The sequence below is a fragment of the Triticum aestivum genome, chromosome 6A (assembly GCF_018294505.1).
Source record: "Triticum aestivum cultivar Chinese Spring chromosome 6A, IWGSC CS RefSeq v2.1, whole genome shotgun sequence".
NCBI lineage: Eukaryota > Viridiplantae > Streptophyta > Magnoliopsida > Poales > Poaceae > Triticum > Triticum aestivum.
The window spans coordinates 179,816,964-179,836,896 of NC_057809.1; positions in this window are offsets into that span (position 1 = coordinate 179,816,964).

Here is a 19,933-nt window from a genome sequence, read left to right on the forward strand (position 1 = left end):
TTATAAAGATACTCTACAGGTGTCTCCGATGGTGTTCGTTGAGTTGGCATAGATCGAGATTAGGATTTGTCACTCCGTGTATCGGAGAGGTATCTCTAGGCCTCTCGGTAATGCACATCACTGTGAGCCTTGCAAGCAATGTGACTAATGAGTTAGTCACGGTATGAAGCATTACGGAACGAGTAAAGAGACTTGCCGGTGACGAGATTGAACTAGGTATGATGATACCGACGATCGAATCTCGGGCAAGTAACATACCGATGACAAAGGGAACAACATATGTTGTTATGCGGTTTGATCGATAAAGATCTTCGTAGAATATGTAGGAACCAATATGAGCATCCAGGTTCCGCTATTGGTTATTGACCGGAGATGAGTCTCGGTCATGTTTACATAGTTCTCGAACCCGTAGGGTTCGCACGCTTAACGTTCGATGACGATATGTATTGTGAGTTATGTGATTTGATGTACCAAAGGTTGTTCGGATTCCCGGATGTGATCACGGACATGACGAGGAGTCTCGAAATGGTCGAGACATAAGGATTGATATATTGGACCATGTTATTCGGACACCGGAAGTGTTCCGGATAGTTTCGGATAAAACCGGAGTGCTAGAGGGTTACCGGAACCCCCCGAGAAGTTATGGACCTTAGTGGGCCTTAGGGGAGAGAGAGGGCCACAGCCAGGAGGTGGCGTGCGCCCCCAAGGGGAGTCCGAATAGGACAAGGGGAGGGGGGGCGCGGCCCCTCTTTCCCTCTCCCTCTCCCTCTCCTTCCTTCTTCTCCTAGTTGGACAAGGAAAGGGGGGAACCTACTCCTACTTGGAGCAGGATTCCCCCCCTTGGGCGCGTCCCTTGTGGCTGGCCGGCCCCCTCCTCCTCTCCTTTATATACGGGGGAGGGGGACACCCCATAGACACACAAGTTGATCTTTAGCTGTGTGCGGTGCCCTCCTCCGTAGTTTTACACCTCGGTCATATTGTCGTAGTGCTTAGGTGAAGCCCTGCGTCGGTAACTTCATCATCACCGTAAACACGTCGTCGTGCTGACGGAACTCACCATCGGCCTCAGCTGGATCAAGAGTACGAGGGACGTCATCGAGCTGAACGTGTGCAGATCGCGGAGGTGCCGTGCGTTCGGTACTTGATCGGTTGGATCGCGAAGACGTTCGACTACATCAACCGCGTACTAAACGCTTCCGCTTTCGGTCTATGAGGGTACATAGACACACTCCCCCTCTCGTTGCTACGCATCTCGTAGATAGGTCTTGCGTGATCATGGGATTTTTTTTTGAAATACTGCGTTGCCAACAGTGGTATCAGAGTCAGGTCTATGCCTAGATGTTATATGCACGAGTAGAACACGAAGAGTTGTGGGCAATAATAGTCATACTGCTTACCAGCATGGCATACTTTGATTCGGCGGTATTGTTGGATGAAGCGGCCCAGACCAACATTACATGACCGTGTTCATGAGACTGGTTCTACCGATGTGCTTCACACAGGTGGCTAGTGGGTGTCTGTTTCTTCAGCTTTAGTTGAATCGAGTGTGACTACGCCTGATCCTTGTTGAAGGTTAAAACATCACACTTGACGAAAAATCATTGTGGTTTTTGATGCGTAGGTAAGAACGGTTCTTGCTAGAAGCCCGTAGCAGCCACGTAGAACTTGCAACAACAAAGTAGAAGACGTCTAACTTGTTTTTGCAGGGCATGTTGTGATGTGATATGGTCAAGACGTGATGAGATATAAATTGTTGTATGAGATGATCATGTTTTGTAAAAGTTATCGGCAACTGGCAGGAGCCTTATGGTTGTCTCTTTATTGCATAAGATGCAAGCGCCATATAATTGCTTTACTTTATTGCTATGCGATAGCTATAGTTGGTGAGACGACCATGTGACGACACGTTGATAGAGATCAAGATGATGGAGATCATGATGTCATGCCGGTGACGATGGAGATCATGATGGTACTTTGGAGATGGAGATCAAAGGCACAAGATGATGATGGCCATATCATGTCACATATTTTGATTGCATGTGATGTTTATCTTTTATGCATCTTATTTTGCTTGATACGACGGTAGCATTATGAGATGATCCCTTACTAAAATTTTGAGGTATAAGTGTTCTCCCTGAGTATGCACCGTTGCTACAGTTCGTCATGCCGAGACACCACATGATGATCGGGTGTGATAAGCTCTACGTTCACATACAATGGGTGCAAGCCAGTTTTCCACAAGCAGAATACTCATGTTAAACTTAAGGAGCCTAGCATATGCAGATATGGCCTCATAACACTGAGACAGAAAGGTCGAGCATGAATCATATAGTAGATATGATCAACATAGTGATGTTCACCATTGAAAACTTCTCCATCTCACGTGATGATTGGACATGGTTTAGTTGATATGGATCACGTGATCATTTAGATGACCAGAGGGATGTCTATCTAAGTGGGAGTTCTTAAGTAATATGATTAATTGAACTTAAATTTATCATGAACTTAGTCCTGATAGTATTTGCATATCTATGTTGTAGATCAATTGCTTGTGTATATCTTCCCTGTTTTATTTATGATATGTTCCTAGAGAAAACTATCTTGAAAGATGTTAGTAGCAATGATGTGGACTAGCTCCATGATCTGAGAATTATCCTCATTGTTGCACAGAAGAATTATGTCCCTGATGCACCGCTAGGTGACGGACCTATTGCAGGAGCAGATGCATACGTTATGAACATTTGGCAAGCTCGATATGATGATTACTTGATAGTTTAGTGCGCCATGCTTTACGTCTTAGAACCGAGACTTCAAAAACATTTTGAATGCCACGGAGCATATAAGATGTTCCAAGAGCTGAATTTGGTATTTCAGACTCATGCCCGAGTCAAGAGGTATAAGACCTCTGACAAGTACTTTGCCTACAAGATGGAGGAGAATAGCTCAACCAGTGAGCATGTGCTCAGAATATCTGAGTACTACAATCGCTTGAATCAAGTGGGAGTTAATCTTCCAGATAAGATAGTGATTGACAGAGTTCTCTAGTCACTATCACCAAGTTACTGGAACTTCGTGATGAACTATAATATGCAAGGGATGACAAAAACGATTCCCAAGCTTGATACGTCTCCATCGTATCTATAATTTTTGATTGTTCCATGCCAATATTATACAACTTTCATATACTTGTGGCAACTTTTTATACTATTTTTGGGGACTAACATATTGATCCAGTGCCCAGTGCCAGTTCCTGTTTGTTGCATGTTTTTTGTTTCGCAGAAAATTCGTATCAAACGGAATCCAAACTGGATAATAACTTACAGAGATTTTTTTTGGAATATACGTGATTTTAGGGAAGAAGAATCAATGCGAGACGATGCCCGAGGGGGCCACGAGGCAGGGGGCGCCCCCCAGGGGGTCAGACGCGCCCTGGGCCCTCGTGGCCACCCCATAAGGCAGTTGATGCCCTCTTTCTCCGCAAGAAAGCAAATATCCGGATAGAAATCATGTTAAAATTTCAACCCAATCGGAGTTACGGATATCCGGGAATATAAGAAATGGTGAAAGGCTAGAATCTGGAACGCAAAAACAGAGAGAGACAGAGAGACCGATCCAATCTCGGAGGGGCTCTCGCCCCTCCCATGCCATGGAAGCCAAGGACCATAGGGGAAACCCTTCTCCCATCTAGGGAGAAGGTCAAGGAAGAAGAATAAGAAGGGGGCTCTCTCCCCCTCTCTCCCGGTGGCGCCGGAATGCTGCCAGGGCCATCATTGCGACAACGATCTACACCAACACCTCCGTCATCTTCACCAACATCTTCATCACCTTCCCCCATCTATCTACAACGGTCCACTCTCCCGCAACCCACTGTACCTTCTACTTGAACTTGGTGCTTTATGCTTAATATTATTATCCAATGATGTGTTGCCATCCTATGATGTCTGAGTAGATTTTCGTTGTCCTATCGGTAATTGGTGAATTGCTATGGTTGATTTAATTTGCTTGTGGTTATGTTGTTGTCCTTTGGTGCCAATCATATGAGCGTGCGCGTGGATCACACCATAGGGTTAGTTGTATGTTGATAGGACTATGTATTGGAGGGCAAGAGTGACAGAAGCTTCAACCTAGCATAGAAATTGATGCATACGGGATTGAAGGGGGACCAATATATCTTAATGCTATGGTTGGGTTTTACCTTAATGAATGTTAGTAGTTGCGGATGCTTGCTAATAGTTCCAATCGTAAGTGCATATAATTCGAAGTCAGGGATGACATGCTAGCAGTGGCCTCTCCCACATAAAACTTGCTATCGGTCTAGTAATGTAGTCAATTGCTTAGGGACAATTTCGTAACTCCTACCACCACTTTTCCGCACTCGCTATACTAACTTTATTGCTTCTTTACCTAAAACAACCACTAGTTTTAGTTACGTGCTCTTTATATTCTTGCAAACCTATCCCGTTACACCTACAAAGTACTTCTAGTTTCATACTTGTTCTAGGTAAAGCGAACGTTAAGCGTGCGTAGAGTTTTATGGGTGGTCAATAGAACTTGAAGGAATATTTGTTCTACCTTTAGCTCCTCGTTGGGTTCGACACTCTTACTTATCGAAAGAGGCTACAATTGATCCCCTATACTTGTGGGTTATCAAGACCTTTTTCTAGCGCCGTTGCCAGGGAGTTATAGCGTGGGGTGAATATTCTCGTGTGTGCTTGTTTGCTTTATCACTAAGTAGTTTTTATTTTGTGCTCTGGATATGGAACACGAAATACCAAAAAATTAGGTTTACTTGCTACTCATGGAGATGGGGAACCTCCTAAAACCCTCGATGCTCATTATGTGAAAGATATTATGCACTACTTTAATAATCCTGAGAAAACCCCATTCAATTATATAATGGGAGACATGTTGGATCAACGTGAATACTTTAGGGATTACCGCTTGACTCAAAAGGGGAAACTATTATGGGATCAAATTTATATGTTGCATTGGTATGCTCGACAACTATGCTTGAGATATGATTATACTTGTTGCTCTAGGATGAAGGCTCCACACCTTCCCTTTTCATGTGAATTTAATGATAATGAAACCTTAGCTTCTTATGCTAATGGTATATATGATTACTATGATGTGGAACAAATAGAAGAATTTGTTGCTTTTAAGGGTGTTTGTGAAATTGGATCTTTGTTTAAAGAGTTTGAAGATTTTGTTGATTCATATTATAGACCTGAAAATTTAGCTATCCTTAAATATTGCTATGAGAATTATAAATAAAATTATGATATTGATGAATTTATTGAGAAAGTCTCCGCTGTCCGAGAAGAGATTAATATTTTGCAGGAGTCTATGGAAGAAGAAATTGATGAAACAGTGAGCTCATTGGATGAAAAAGATGATGAGGAGAGCGAAGAACAAAAGGAGGAAGAGCGGATTAGCTACCCGTTCCCACCTTCTAATGAGAGTAACTCTTCAACTCATACATTGTTTAATTTCCCTTCGTGCTTACCGAAGGATGAATGCTATGATGATTGTTTTGATCCCGTTGATTCTTTTGAAATATCCCTTTTTGGTGATGCTTGCTATGCCTGTGGCCAAGATGCCAATATGAATTATGCTTATGGAGATGAACTTGCTATAGTTCCTTATGTTAAACATGAAATTGTTGCTATTGCACCCACGCAGGATAGTCCTATTATCTTTTTGAATTCTCCCGACTACACTATATCGGAGAAGTTTGCCCTTATTAAGGATTATATTGATGGGTTGCGTTTTACTACTACACATGATGATTTTGATAGATATAATATGCATGTGTTTGCTGCTCCTACTTGCAATTATTATGAGAGAGTAACTACATCTCCGCCTCTCCATGTTTCCAATATGATAAAATTGCAAGAAACTGTTTATACTATGCATTGGCCTTTACTATGTGTGCATGAATTGTTCTTTTATGACATGCCGATGCATAGGAAGAGAGTTAGACTTCGTTGTTGCATGGTATATGTCACTTTGTGCTCACTACTAAATCACAAATCATTGTTAATTAAAATTGGCTTTGATATACCTTGGCATCCGGGTGGATCCATTACTTGAGCACTATATGCCTAGCTTAATGGCTTTAAAGAAAACGCTGCTAGGGAGACAACCCGAAAGTTTTAGAGAGTCATTTATTTCTATTGTGTGCTTTTATAAAGTTTAAAACCAAAAATAATGTGCCAAGATTTGCCTTTAGGATCTTTACATTGCTTGTTGGTTTGTGCGGTGCAAGACAGAAACTTTGGCTGTAGTGCGTGATTTTACATTTTTTTATTGGAATGTCAAACGGTTTTGAAACTTTTATCTCTGTCTTTCCATACAATTTTTTTATTTTTCCTAAATTTTTCAGAAGTTTTGGAGTAACAGAAGTATGGTGAATGTTCAGATTACTGCAGACTGTCCTATTTAAGACAGATTCTGTTTTTGATGCATAGTTTGCTTGTTTTGATGAAATTATCGATTTCTATCAGTGGATTAAGCCATGGAAAAGTTATATTACAGTAGCTACAATGCAAAAACAAAATATGAATTGGTTTGAAATAGTACTTAGAGTAGTGATTTGCTTTATTATACTAACGGATCTTATTGAGCTTTCTGTTGAGTTTTGTGTGGATGAAGTGTTCGAAGATCGAGGAGGTCTCGATGTGAGGAGAAGGAGGAGAGGCAAGAGCTCAAGCTTGGGGATTCCCAAGGCACCCCAAGTAAATATTCAAGGAGACTCAAGCGTCTAAGCTTGGGGATGCCCCAGAAGGCATCCCATCTTTCTTCAACAAGTATCGGTATGTTTTCGGATTCGTTTCATTCATGTGATATGTGCAAATCTTGGAGCGTCTTTTGCATTTAGTTTTCACTTTTCTTTGATGCACCATGATGGTATGAGATATTCCATGGTTGATTTATATAATGCTCTTTGCACTTCACTTATATCTTTTGAGTATGGCTTTGTAGAATGCTTCACGTGCTTCGCGTATATCATTTGAAGTTTGGATTGCCTGTTTCCCTACACATAGAAAACTGCCATTTGTAGAATTCTCTTTTTCTTCACTTATATTTGTTAGAGCATGGGCATATCTTTTTAGAAAGAATTAAACTCTCTTTCTTCACTTATATCTATTTAGAGATGACAGGAATTGGTCATTCACATGGTTAGTCATTAAATCCTACATAAAACTTGTAGATCACTGAATATGATGTGTTTGATTCCTTGCAATAGTTTTGTGATATAAAGATGTTGATTATTAGTGTCATGCTAGTGGGTAGTTGTTGATTTTAGAAATACTTGTGTTGAAGTTTGTGATTCCCGTAGCATGCACGTATGGTGAACCGTTATGTAACGAAGTTGGAGCATGAGGTATTTATTGATTGTCTTCCTTATGAGTGGCGGTCGGGGACGAGTGATGGTCTTTTCCTACCAATCTATCCCCCAAGGAGCATGCGCGTAGTACTTTGTTTCGATGACTAATAGATTTTTGCAATAAGTATGTGAGTTCTTTATGACTAATGTTGAGTTCATGGATTATACGTACTCTCACCGTTCCATCATTGCTAGTCTCTTCGGTACCGTGCATTGCCCTTTCTCACCTTGAGAGTCGGTGCAAACTTCACCGGTGCATCCAAACCCCGTGATATGATACGCTCTATCACACATAAGCCTCCTTATATCTTCCTCAAAACAACCACCATACCTACCTATCATGGCATTTCCATAGCCATTCCGAGATATATTGCCATGCAACTTCCATCATCTTCATATACATGACTTGAGCATCATTTTCATATTGCTTTGCATGATCGTAAGATAGCTAGCATGATGTTTTCATGGCTTGTCCCTTTTTTGATGTCATTGCTACGCTAGATCATTGCACATCCTGGTACACCGCCGGAGGCATTCATATAGAGTCATACTTTGTTCTAGTATCAAGTTGTAATCTTTGAGTTGTAAATAAATAGAAGTGTGATGATCATCATTAATAGAGCATTGTCCCCAAAAAGGGGGGAAGGACAATTGAAAAAAAGAAAGTCCAAATAAATAAAAAAGAGAGGAAAAAGAAAATAAAAGGGACACTGTTACTATCCTTTTTACACACTTGTGCTTCAAAGTAGCACCATGATCTTCATGATAGAGAGTCTCTTATATTGTCACTTTCATATACTAATGGGAATTTTTCATTATAGAACTTGGCTTGTATATTCCAACAATGTGCTTCCTCAAATGCCCTAGGTCTTCGTGAGCAAGCTAGTTGGATGCACACCCACTTAGTTTCTTTTGTTGAGCTTTCATAACATTTATAGCTCTAGTGCATCCGTTGCATGGCAATCCCTACTCCTCGTATTGACATCAATTGATGGGCATCTCCATAGCCCGTTGATTAGCCGCGTCGATGTGAGACTTTCTCCTTTTTGTCTTCTCCACACAACCTCCACCATCATATTCTATTCCACCTATAGTGCTATATCCATGGCTCACGCTCATGTATTGCGTGAAAGTTGAAAAGGTTTGAGAACGTCAAAAGTATGAAACAATTGCTTGGCTTGTCATCGGGGTTGTGCATGATTTGAATATTTTGTGTGGTGAAGATGGAGCATAGCCAGACCATATGATTTTGTAGGGATAACTTTCTTTGGCCATGTTATTTTGAAAAGACATGATTGCTTTATTAGTATGCTTGAAGTATTATTGTCTTGATGTCAAATGGTAGATTATTGCTTTGAATCACTCGTGTCTTAATATTCATGCCATGATTAGATTACATGATCAAGATTATGCTAGGTAGCATTCCACATCAAAAATTATCTTTTTATCATTTACCTACTCGAGGACGAGCAGGAATTAAGCTCGGGGATGCTGATACGTGTCCGTCATATCTATAATTTTTTATTGTTCCATGCCACTATTATACAACTTTCATATACTTTCGGCAACTTTTTATACTATTTTTGGGGACTAACCTATTGATCCAGTGCCCAGTGCCAGTTCCTGTTTGTTGCATGTTTTTTGTTTCGCAGAAAATCCATATCAAACGGAGTCCAAACGGGATAAAAACTTACGGAGATTTTTTGGAATATATGTGATTTTTGGGAAGAAGAATCAATGCGAGACGATGCCCGAGGGGCCACAAGGCAGGGGGCACGCTCCAGGGGGTCAGGCGCTCCCTGGGCCCTCGTGGCCATCCCGTAAGGCGGTTGGTGCCCTTCTTTCGCCGCAAGAAAGCCAATATCCGGATAGAAATCGTGTTAAAATTTCAACCCAATCGGAGTTACGGATCTCCGGGAATATAAGAAACGGTGAAAGGCCAGAATCTGGAACGCAGAAACAGAGAGAGCTAGAGAGACCGATCCAATCTCGGAGGGGCTTTCGCCCCTCCTATGCCATGGAAGCCAAGGACCAGAGGGGAAACCCTTCTCCCATCTAAGGAGAAGGTCAAGGAAGAAGAAGAAGGGTGTCTCTCTCCCCCTCTCTCCCGGTGGCGCCGGAACGCCGCCGGGGCCATCATCGCGATAACGATCTACACCAACACCTCCGTCATCTTCACCAACATCTTAATCACCTTCCCCCATCTATCTATAGTGGTCCACTCTCCCGCAACCCACTGTACCCTCTACTTCAACATGGTGCTTTATGCTTCATATTATTATCCAATGATGTGTTGCCATCCTATGATGTCTGAGTAGATTTTTGTTGTCCTATCGGTAATTGGTGAATTGCTATGATTGGTTTAATTTGCTTGTGGTCTTGTTGCTGTCCTTTGGTGCCCATCATATGATCGCGGATGTGGATCACACCATAGGGTTAGTTGTATGTTGATAGGACTATGTATTGGAGGGCAAGAGTGACAGAAGCTTCAACCTAGCATAGAAATTGATGCATACGGGATTGCAGGGGACCAATATATCTTAATTCTATGGTTGGGTTTTACCTTAATGAACGTTAGTAGTTGCGGATTCTTGCTAATAGTTCCAACCATAAGTGCATAGAATTCCAAGTCAGGGATGACATGCTAGCAGTGGCCTCTCCCACATAAAACTTGCTATCGGTCTAGTAACATAGTCAATTCCTTAGGGACAATTTCGCAACTCCTACCACCACTTTTCCGCACTCGTATACTAACTTTATTGATTCTTTACCTAAAACAGCCCCTAGTTTTTATTTACGTGCTCTTTATATTCTTGCAAACCTATCCCATTACACCTACAAAGTACTTCTAGTTTCATACTTGTTCTAGGTAAAGCGAACATTAAGCGTGCGTAGAGTTGTACCGATGGTCGATAGAACTTGAGGGAATATTTGTTCTACCTTTAGCTCCTCGTTGGGTTCGACACTCTTACTTATCGAAAGTGGCTACAATTGACCCCCTATACTTGTGGGTTATCAGAGCTCTTCGTGATGCTAAAATCAACGAATGTAGAAATCAAGAAAAGCATCAAATGTTGATGGTTGACAAGGCCACTAGTTTCAAGTAAAAGGGCAAGGGAAAGAAAGGGAACTTCAGGAAGAATGGCAAGCAAGTTTTCACTCCCATGAAGAATCCCAAAGCTAGACCCAAGCCTGAAACTGAGTGCTTCTACAGCAAAGGAAATGGTCAGTAGAAGCGGAACTTCCCCAAATACTTGGCGGATAAGAAGGATGGCAAAGTGAACAAAAGTATATATGATATACATGTTATTGCTGTGTACTTTACTTGTATTCATAGTAGACCCTGGGTATTTGATACTGGTTCAGTTGCTATGATTAGTAACTCGAAACATGAGTTACAAAATGAACAAAGACTAGTTGAGGGCGAGGTGACGATGTGTGTCGGAAATGATTCCAAAGGTTGATAAGATCACCATCGCACACTCCCTTTACCTTCGGGATTAGTGTTGAACCTAAAATAAATGTTATTTGGTGTTTGAGTTGAGCATAATATGATTGGATCATGTTTATTGCAATACGGTTATTCATTTAAGTCAAAGAATAATTGCTATTCTGTTTACATGAATAAAACCTTCTGTGGTCATACACCCAAGGTGAATGGTTTATGGAATCTCAATCGTAGTGATACACATATTCATGATACTGATGCCAAAAGATGCAAAGTTGACAATGATAGTGCAAAATACTAGTGGCACTGCCGTTTAGATCATAATGGTGTAAAGCGCATGAAGAAACTCCATGCTGATGGGCTTTTGGAATCACTTGATTATGAACCACTTGATGCTTGCGAACCCTGCCTCATGGGCAAGATGACTAAGACTCCGTTCGCCAGAACAATGGAGCGAGCAACAGACTTATTGGAAATAATACCTACTGATGTATGCGATCCAATGAGTGTTGAGGCTTGCGGCGGGTATCGTTATTTTCTGACCTTCATAGATGATTTGAGCAGATATGAGTATATCTACTTAATGAAACATAGGTGTGAAACGTTTGAAAAGTTCAAATAATTTCTGAAGTGGAGAATCATTGTAACAAGAAAATAAAGTTTCTACGATCTGATCACGGAGACTAAATATTTGAGTTACGAGTTTGGCCTTCAGTTGAAACAATGTCGAATAGTTTCGCAACTCACGCCACCTGGAACACCATAGCGTAAGCTGTCGTTTCTTAAAGTTTGAACTATGCTTTAGCAAGAAACCTAAGCTGTCGTTTCTTAAAGTTTGGGGTTGCGATGCTTATGTGAAAAAGTTTCAGCCTGATAAGCTCAAACCCAAATCAGAGAAGTGCATCTTCATAGGATACCCAAAAGAAACTGTTGGGTACACCTTCTATCACAGGTCCGAAGGCAAGATATTTGTTGCTAAGAATGGATCCTTTCTAGAGAAGGAGTTTCTCTCGAAAGAAGTGAGTGGGAGGAAAGTAGAACTTGATGAGGTAACTGTACCTTCTCCCTTATAGGAAAGTAGTTCATCACAGAAATCAATTCCAGTGATTCCTACACCAATTAGTGAGGAAGCTAATGATGATGATCATGAAACTTCTGATCAAGTTACTACCGAACCTCGTAGGTCAACCAGAGTAAGATCCGCACCATAGTGGTACGGTAATCCTGTTCTGGAGGTCATGTTACTTGACCATGACGAACCTACGAACTATGATGAAGCGATGATGAGCCCAGATTCCACAAAATGGCTTGAGGCCATGAAATCTGAGATGGGATCCATGTATGAGAACAAAGTATGGACTTTGGTTGACTTGCCCGATGATCAGCAAGCCATAGAGAATAAATGGATCTTCAAGAAGAAGATTGACGCTAACGGTAATGTTACTATCTACAAAGCTCGACTTGTTGCGAAAGGTTTTTGACAAGTTTAAGGAGTTGACTACGATGAGACCTTCTCACCCGTAGCGATGCTTAAGTCCGTCCGGATCATGTTGGCAATTGCCGCATTTTATGATTTTGAAATTTGGCAAATGGATGTCAAAACTGCATTACTTAATGGATATCTTAAAGAAGAGTTGTATATGATGCAACCAGAAGGTTTTGTCGATCCAAAAGGTGCTAACAAAGTGTGCAAGCTCCAGCGGTCTATTTATGGACTCGTGCATGCATCTCGGAGTTGGAATATACACTTTGATAGTGTGATAAAAGCATATGGTTTTATAGAGACTTTTGGAGAAGCCTATATTTACAAGAAAGTGAGTGGGAGCTCTGTAGCATTTCTGATATTATATGTGGATGACATATTGTTGATCGGAAATGATACTGAATTTCTGAATAGGATAAAATGATACTTTAATAAGAATTTTCCAATGAAAGACCTCGGCGAAGCTGCTTATATATTGGCATCAAGATCTATGGAGATAGATCAAGACGCTTAATTGGACTTTCACAAAGCACATACCTTGATAAAGTTTTGAGTAAGTTCAAAATGGATCAAGCAAAGAAAGGGTTCTTGCCTGTGTTACAAGGTGTGAAGTTGAGTTAAGACTCAAAACCCGACCACGACAGAAAATAGAAAGACAATGAAAAGTCATTCCCTATGCCTCAGTCATAGGTTCTATAAAGTACGATATGCTGTGTACCAGACCTATTGTATACCTTAGCATGATTTTGGCAAGGGAGTACAATAGTGATCTAGGAGTAGATCACTGGACTGCGGTCAAAATTATCCTTAGAGGACTAAGGAAATATTTCTCGGTTATGAAGGTGATAAAAGTGTTCGTCGTAAAGAGTTACATCGATGTAAGCTTTTGACACCAATCTAGATGACTCTAAGTCTCGATCTAGATACATATTGAAATTGGGAGCAATTAGCTAGAGTAGCTCTGTGCAGAGTATTGTAGACACAGAAGTTGCAAAATACATACGAATCTGAATGTTGCAGACCCGTAGACTAAACTTCTCTCACAAGCAAAACATGATCACTCTTTGGGTGTTAATCACATAGCGAGGTGAACTAGATTATTGACTCTAGTAAACCCTTTTGGGTATTAGTCACATGAAGATGTGAACTAATCACATAAAGATGTGAACTATTGGTGTGAAATCACATGACGATGTGAACTAGATTATTGACTCTAGTGCAAGTGGGAGACTGAAGGAAATATGCCCTAGAGGAAATAATAAAGTTGTTATTTATATTCCTTATATCATTATAAATGTTTATTATCCATGCTAGAATTGTATTAACCGGAAACTTAGTACATGTGTGATACATAGACAAACAGAGTGTCCCTAGTATGCCTCTACTTGACTAGCTCGTTAATCAAAGATGGTTAAGTTTCCTAGCCATGGACGTGTGTTGTCATTTGATGAACGGGATCACATCATGAGAGAATCATGTGATGGACTACACCCATCCGTTAGCTTAGCACTATGATCGTTTAGTTTATTGCTATTGCTTTCTTCATGACTTACACATGTTCCTTAGACTATAAGATTATGCAACTCCCGAATACCAGAGGAACACATTGTGTGGTATCAAACATCACAACGTAACTGGGTGATTATAAAGATTCTCTACAGGTGTCTCTGATGGTGTTTGTTGAGTTGGCATAGATCAAGATTATAATTTGTCACTCCGTGTATTAGAGAGGTATCTCTGGGCCCTCTCGGTAATGCACATCACTATGAGCCTTGCAAGAAAGGTGACTAATGAGTTAGTCATGGGATGATGCATTACATAATGAGTAAAGAGGCTTGGCGGTGACGAGATTGAAATAGGTATGATGATATCGATGATTGAATCTCGCGCAAGTAACATACCGATGACAAAGGGAACAACGTATGTTGTTATGTGGTTTGACCGATAAAGATCTTCATAGAATATGTAGGAACCAATATGAGCATCCAGGTTCCACTATTGATTATTGACTGGAGATGAGTCTCGGTCATGTCTACATAGTTCTCGGACCCGTAGGGTCCGCACGCTTAACGTTCGATGACGATATGTATTGTGAGTTATGTGATTTGATGTGCTGAAGGTTGTTCGAAGTCCCGGACGTGATCACGGACATGACGAGGAGTTCCGAAATGGTCGAGACATAAATATTGATATATTGGACCATGTTATTCGGACACCGGAAGTGTTCCGGATAGTTTCGGATAATTCCGGAGTGCCGGAGTGTTACTGGAACCCCCCGGGAAGTTATGGGCCTGAGTGGGCCTTAGGGGAGAGAGAGGGCCGCAACCAAGAGGTGGAGCCCCCCAAGGGGAGTCCGAATAGGACAAGGGGAGGGGGCGTGGCCCCTCTTTCCCTCTCCCTCTCCCTCTCCTTCCTTCTTCTCCTAGTTGGACTAGGAAAGGGGGGGACCTACTCCTACTAGGATTCGGACTCCCCCCTTGGGCACGCCCCTTGTGGCCGGCCGCCCCCCTCTTCCTCTCCTTTATATACGGGGGTGGGGGGCACCCCATAGACACACAAGTTGATCTTTAGCCGTGTGTGTCGGATATCGGGTTCCGGCAAAGCCCTTGAGGTTCGAACACTGAGGTGCGCACGAAGATCTCTCCCCCTCTAGCTCTCGCCCTCACCGCAATCTCAAGTCTTAGCGCGTCGAACCCGCAGAACAAGGGACACGAGATTTATACTGGTTCGGGCCACCGATGTGGTCTAATACCCTACTCCAGTGTGGTGTGGTGGATTGCCTTTGGGGCTGAGGATGAACAGTTACAAGGGAAGAACAACCTCCTGAGGAGAGGTGCTCTTGTGCTTGGTGAGTTGATGCCGTAGAGGTTCGTCTCTCTTCTGAGGTGGTGGCCAGTCCTATTTATAGAGGCCCGGGTCCTCTCCCCAAATATTAGGCATGAAGGGATCCCACAACGGCCAGTTTGAAGGGGGACAACTAGTACAAGCTATCCTGACAAAAGATGGTCTTTGCCTACCAAATGCTCTGGTGGTGACGCTGTCCCGGGCTCCATGGTGACCTCCGTCCTGTGGTCCTGCTGGTCTTGGTCTTGTTGCGCTGATATGGAAACCTTTGCTTGAAGCCTCGGGAATCTGCGCCTGTGCTTACTTCTTTAGCACCAAAGGGGAAACGAGGACACTGCGCGTGCTGGCGCCCGCCTGGTGCCCGCCTGGCCTTGGTCGTCATGGCTTGCATCACGGGAACCTCACGAGGTGCCCCTTGCCTTGATCTCTCCCCCCTCGCGAGCTAGCCTGGTGAGGCCGCCCCCAAGGAGGTCTTGCGTCGTCCGCCTCGCGAGGCTTGGCCCCTCGCGAGGGTCTTGAGTGCTTCCTAGTGAAGATGGGCCGTACAGGGCCGCTGGTGGAGCCATGCTGTGGGCCACAGGCAGGCAAGTCTTGGGACCCCCGTTCCCAGGACGCCGACAGTAGCCCCCGGGACCAAGGCGCTCGGGTTTGGCTTTGAGGCGAAGCCAAGGGGCAAGTGCGGAGCATCGCGGGCCCTAACAGCCTGCGGCCTCGGTTGACGCGTGGCGATTGATTGGACGTGGGCGCCTCTGCTTCCCCACGCCACCTCGGCAACTGCCCGGCTTGATGGGTCCCTGCTGCATGCAGAAAAAGGTCATCATTACCTTAGATCGTGGAGGCCGGCGGTTGGTCTCCTCTTGGCTATAAATGGGAAGGGGGAGCGGAGCCCCCGTAGCCCATCACTTCCTTCGCTCCTCTTGCTTCTTCTTCCTTCCTTCCTTGCTAGCAGCGACACTCATGGCGCCGGCGAAGAGGTTCTCGGCCGCGGAGAAGGGATGGGCCCACTAGGAGGGGCCGACGAGGAGGTTCTCAGTCGCGGAAAAGGGGAAGGCCCGCCAAGAGGGGCCCGGCTCGCCACCACCCAAGAGGGGGCGTGGTCTCCCGTGCAAGCACACCGCGACCCCCGCCGTGGCCCCTCGCGGCAGCGGCGGTGCCTCCCCGCATGGCGGGAGTTGCCCTGGTCATGGCAGCCCCGTTGATGAAGTGAGGCGTGCCATGGTTGCACGGCCTCCTCGGCCACGCTTCCATTCGGCGAAGGTGATGCCGGAGTTCATCGTGTGGTCAGAGAGCCCGGCTGGCACCTAGCTTCAGCTCCCGTGCTTCTTTGCCGGTGAACTACCGGCCACGGGTCCAGGCGGTCTCTGGCTACAGGCGGACGGCTGCTACAACATGGCTTCATGGGCCGCGGTGGAAGTCTCCGTCGTCGGCAACACGGCCCTGTCCCGTGGCTGGCAGACGTTCGCCCACGCGCGCGAACTGGGCAGGTGGTGTGCCCTCCACTTCAAGTATGACGGCGACGCGACCCTCTTCGTGAGGGTATTGGGGGAAGATGGTCGCCGCGTCGGGTGCTACCCCGAGGACAACGACGACGATGAGGTGCTCGGCCTTGGTGATGGTCGTGACGAGGAGGAAGGTGGCTTCGTCCTCGGCGCTAGCCGTGACTCGTCCAGCTACGGCGGCTCCTCCTCCAACGACAGCTCCAGCGGCGGCGGCTATGACCAGCTGCCACACTGCCGCGCCCGTTTTGAGGGTGGCAGCGAGTCGTCTCATCGCCGCAATCTAGTGAAGTGCGATGAGGGGTCTGGCTGAGCTCAGGGGAGCGCCATGGGTCCGTCCTCGTGAACTGCTGTGGGGGCACATGCCACTTTTGTTTTGTTCTTTCCTTCCCGCATTTAAGAAGAAACAAGTATGGGCCCTGTAGGGGCGTGTAATTAACCATGATTTCCGAGTTGCTATGTTATGTTTATCGTCCCTGCGTCGTGTTGTGGTACCAACATTTTATGTGGGCGTGTAGAGATAACTTAGCTTGATGTGCCTGAAGTAGTTTCCACCTCGCGAGGCGCGCATTCCCCAGTGCCTGGCGAGGCCTCCTTTGCTCGGAAGGCATCTAGGAACTACAAAAATTTGTTAGGAAACTCTTATTCTTCTGAATCCTGGTCACAGGCACCGCCGTCCATGACCTAGCGCTTCGTATCACGGTACCCGAGGGCACGGATTGAGAGAGGTGTGCCAGCTTGCGGGCTCGGGCGAGGGTGCCTCACGAAGAACAGGAAAAACGCTCACGAGGGCACCTGTCCAGCCCCCTCGCGAGGCATGCGAGGGTGAGCACGGACCAAAACAAAGATCCAAGGAAGAACAGAGGAAAAGGCGATCGAACCAAGAGCACAAGAAAAGCCAGAATGCAAACTTCCATTAAGAAAAAGGGGCAAGCCAACTACGGAAAGCAAATGAAAAGCCACGTCCGACACCTAGTCTAGTCTTCTCACCAGCGCGGAGCTAAGTGCTGCCACTACGACATGGGAGGGAGCCCCTGAGGCCAAAGGGCGGCACTCCTGAGACTCTGGGGCGTGTATAGCCCCAGTCATTATTACGTGAGAGTGTCACGAGCGGAGATCTTCATAGGCATGGGTCCTTGCTTCACAGGCGCTGGGCCTTGCTTCATGGGTAGAACCTCCGAAGGTGCTGGATGTTCCAGGCATTCTGGATGGGGATCCCGTCCTGTGTCTCCAGGCGCGCGGCGCCAGGCCTGGAGACACGGGCGATCCTAAACGAGCCCTCCCACATGGGCGAGAGCTTGTGCAGCCCTTCCCTGGAGAGCACCCGCCTCAGGATGAGATCGCCCACCTCGAGCATCCTGGAGCGGACACTGCGACAGTGGTACCGTCGCAACACCTGCTAGTACCTTTCCGCTTGGAGCGAGGCTTCACGATGGCGTTCCTCCCTCAGCACAAGGTCCATCCCCCGCATGGCATCCTGCTGCGTCTCATCGAACGCCAGGACCCGCGTGGAGCGATGCTTGACCTCGTGAGGGAGAACCGCTTCTGCTCCGTAGACGAGGAAGAACGGGGTCTCACTTGTTGGCTTGGTCGCGGTGGTGCGGATGGACCACAACACAGACTGGAGCTCGTCGTGCCAGCCCTTGCCGCATGCCTCAAGCTTCTTCTTTAAGGTCCTAGTCTTGAGGCCCCTGAGGACCTCCGCGTTGGCGCGTTCGCTTGACCATTGCTCCTGGGGTGTGCCACTGAAGCGTAGCAGATTTGCGTTCCAAGGTTAGCACAGTATGCCTTGAAAAGATTGCTAGTGAACTGCGAGCCGTTGTCGGTAATGATGCGATTAGGGACCCCAAACCGGCTTACGACACCCTTGATGAACTTGACCGTAGATCCGGCCGGGATGGTCCGGACGGCTTCTACCTCTGCCCATTTGGTGAACTTGTCGATGGCGACATAGAGGTAGCGGTAGCCCCCAGGCGCTTGAGGGAATGGGCCTAAGATATCCAGCCCCCAAAATGTGAACGGCCACGAAAGCGGGATGGTCTGGAGGCCCTGAGCTGGCTGATGGATCTGCTTGGCGTGGAATTGACAGGCCTCACAGGACTTCACCAGCTCGGTTGCATCGTTGAGAGCCGTAGGCTAGTAGAAACCACTACAGAACGCCTTGCCGACGAGGGTCCGTGATGACGAGTGGTGCCTGTAGTCTCCGCCGTGTATGTCGGCCAATAGCTCATTCCCCTGTTCCCTAGAGATGCATCGTAGGGAAACATTATTTGGCCGCTTCCTGTATAACTCGCCGTCCTGGATGCAGTATGCCGTAGCCTGTCGGGCCACGCGCTCCGCATCCTCCTCCTTCTCCGGCAGTGTCCCTTACGTCAGGTATTCCTTGAGCTCCTTGGTCCAGCACCCCTCCTAAGGCTCAAGCGCCAAGAATAGGCGTGCTCCCGAGGTCGGGCCGTAGGCCGGGGCTCCCGAGACAGGTGGTTGGGGGAGTTCCTCCCGAGGCGGCGCCGGCCCTGGGAGCGGAGGTGCTGCCGATGGCTTGAAGAGCCGCTCCTCAAAGACGCCAGGCTCTTGGGGTTGTTGCTTGGACGCCCTCTTGGCGATGTCGTCGGCCTCCTTGTTGGTGCCACTGGGTATGTGCTGCAGCTCTAGACCCAGGAAATGCTTTTCCATTTTGCGTACCTCCACGAGGTATGCCTCCATGTGGCCATCCTTCAGCTCGTATACCTTGTTGGAGAAGTTGACGAGGAGTTGCGAGTCGCCCTTGATGGTGAGGCGCTTCACCCCTAGGGCCACCGCGGCCCTGAGGCCGGCGATGAGGCCTTAGTACTCTGTGATGTTGTTGGAGACCTTCTCGCCCTGCTGGAAGCAGAGCTACATGGCGTAGTAGAGCTTGTCCTGAGTAGGCGAGATGAGCACAGCTCCAGCTCCCACGCCCTGGCGTGCGAACGCGCCATCGAAATACATGACCCAGCCATCTGGTGCTCCACTCCCAGTGAGAGAGATCGGTCCTCACCTGCTTCAAACCCCGGGGCGTCAGTCCATTTTGCCATGAAGTCGGCGAGCGCGCCCCCCTTGATGACCCTAGTTGTGCTGAACTCTAGCTGGAATGCTTGCAGCTTGATGTTCCATTCAGCGACTCTTCCAGCAGCGTTGGGGCTCCCGAGTATCCTCTCCAGTAGGTAGGCCAAGACAACCTTGATTGGGTGACCTTGGAAGTAGTGCCGTAGCTTGCGTGAGTCCACCATAAGCGCGAGCAAGAGCTTCTGAGG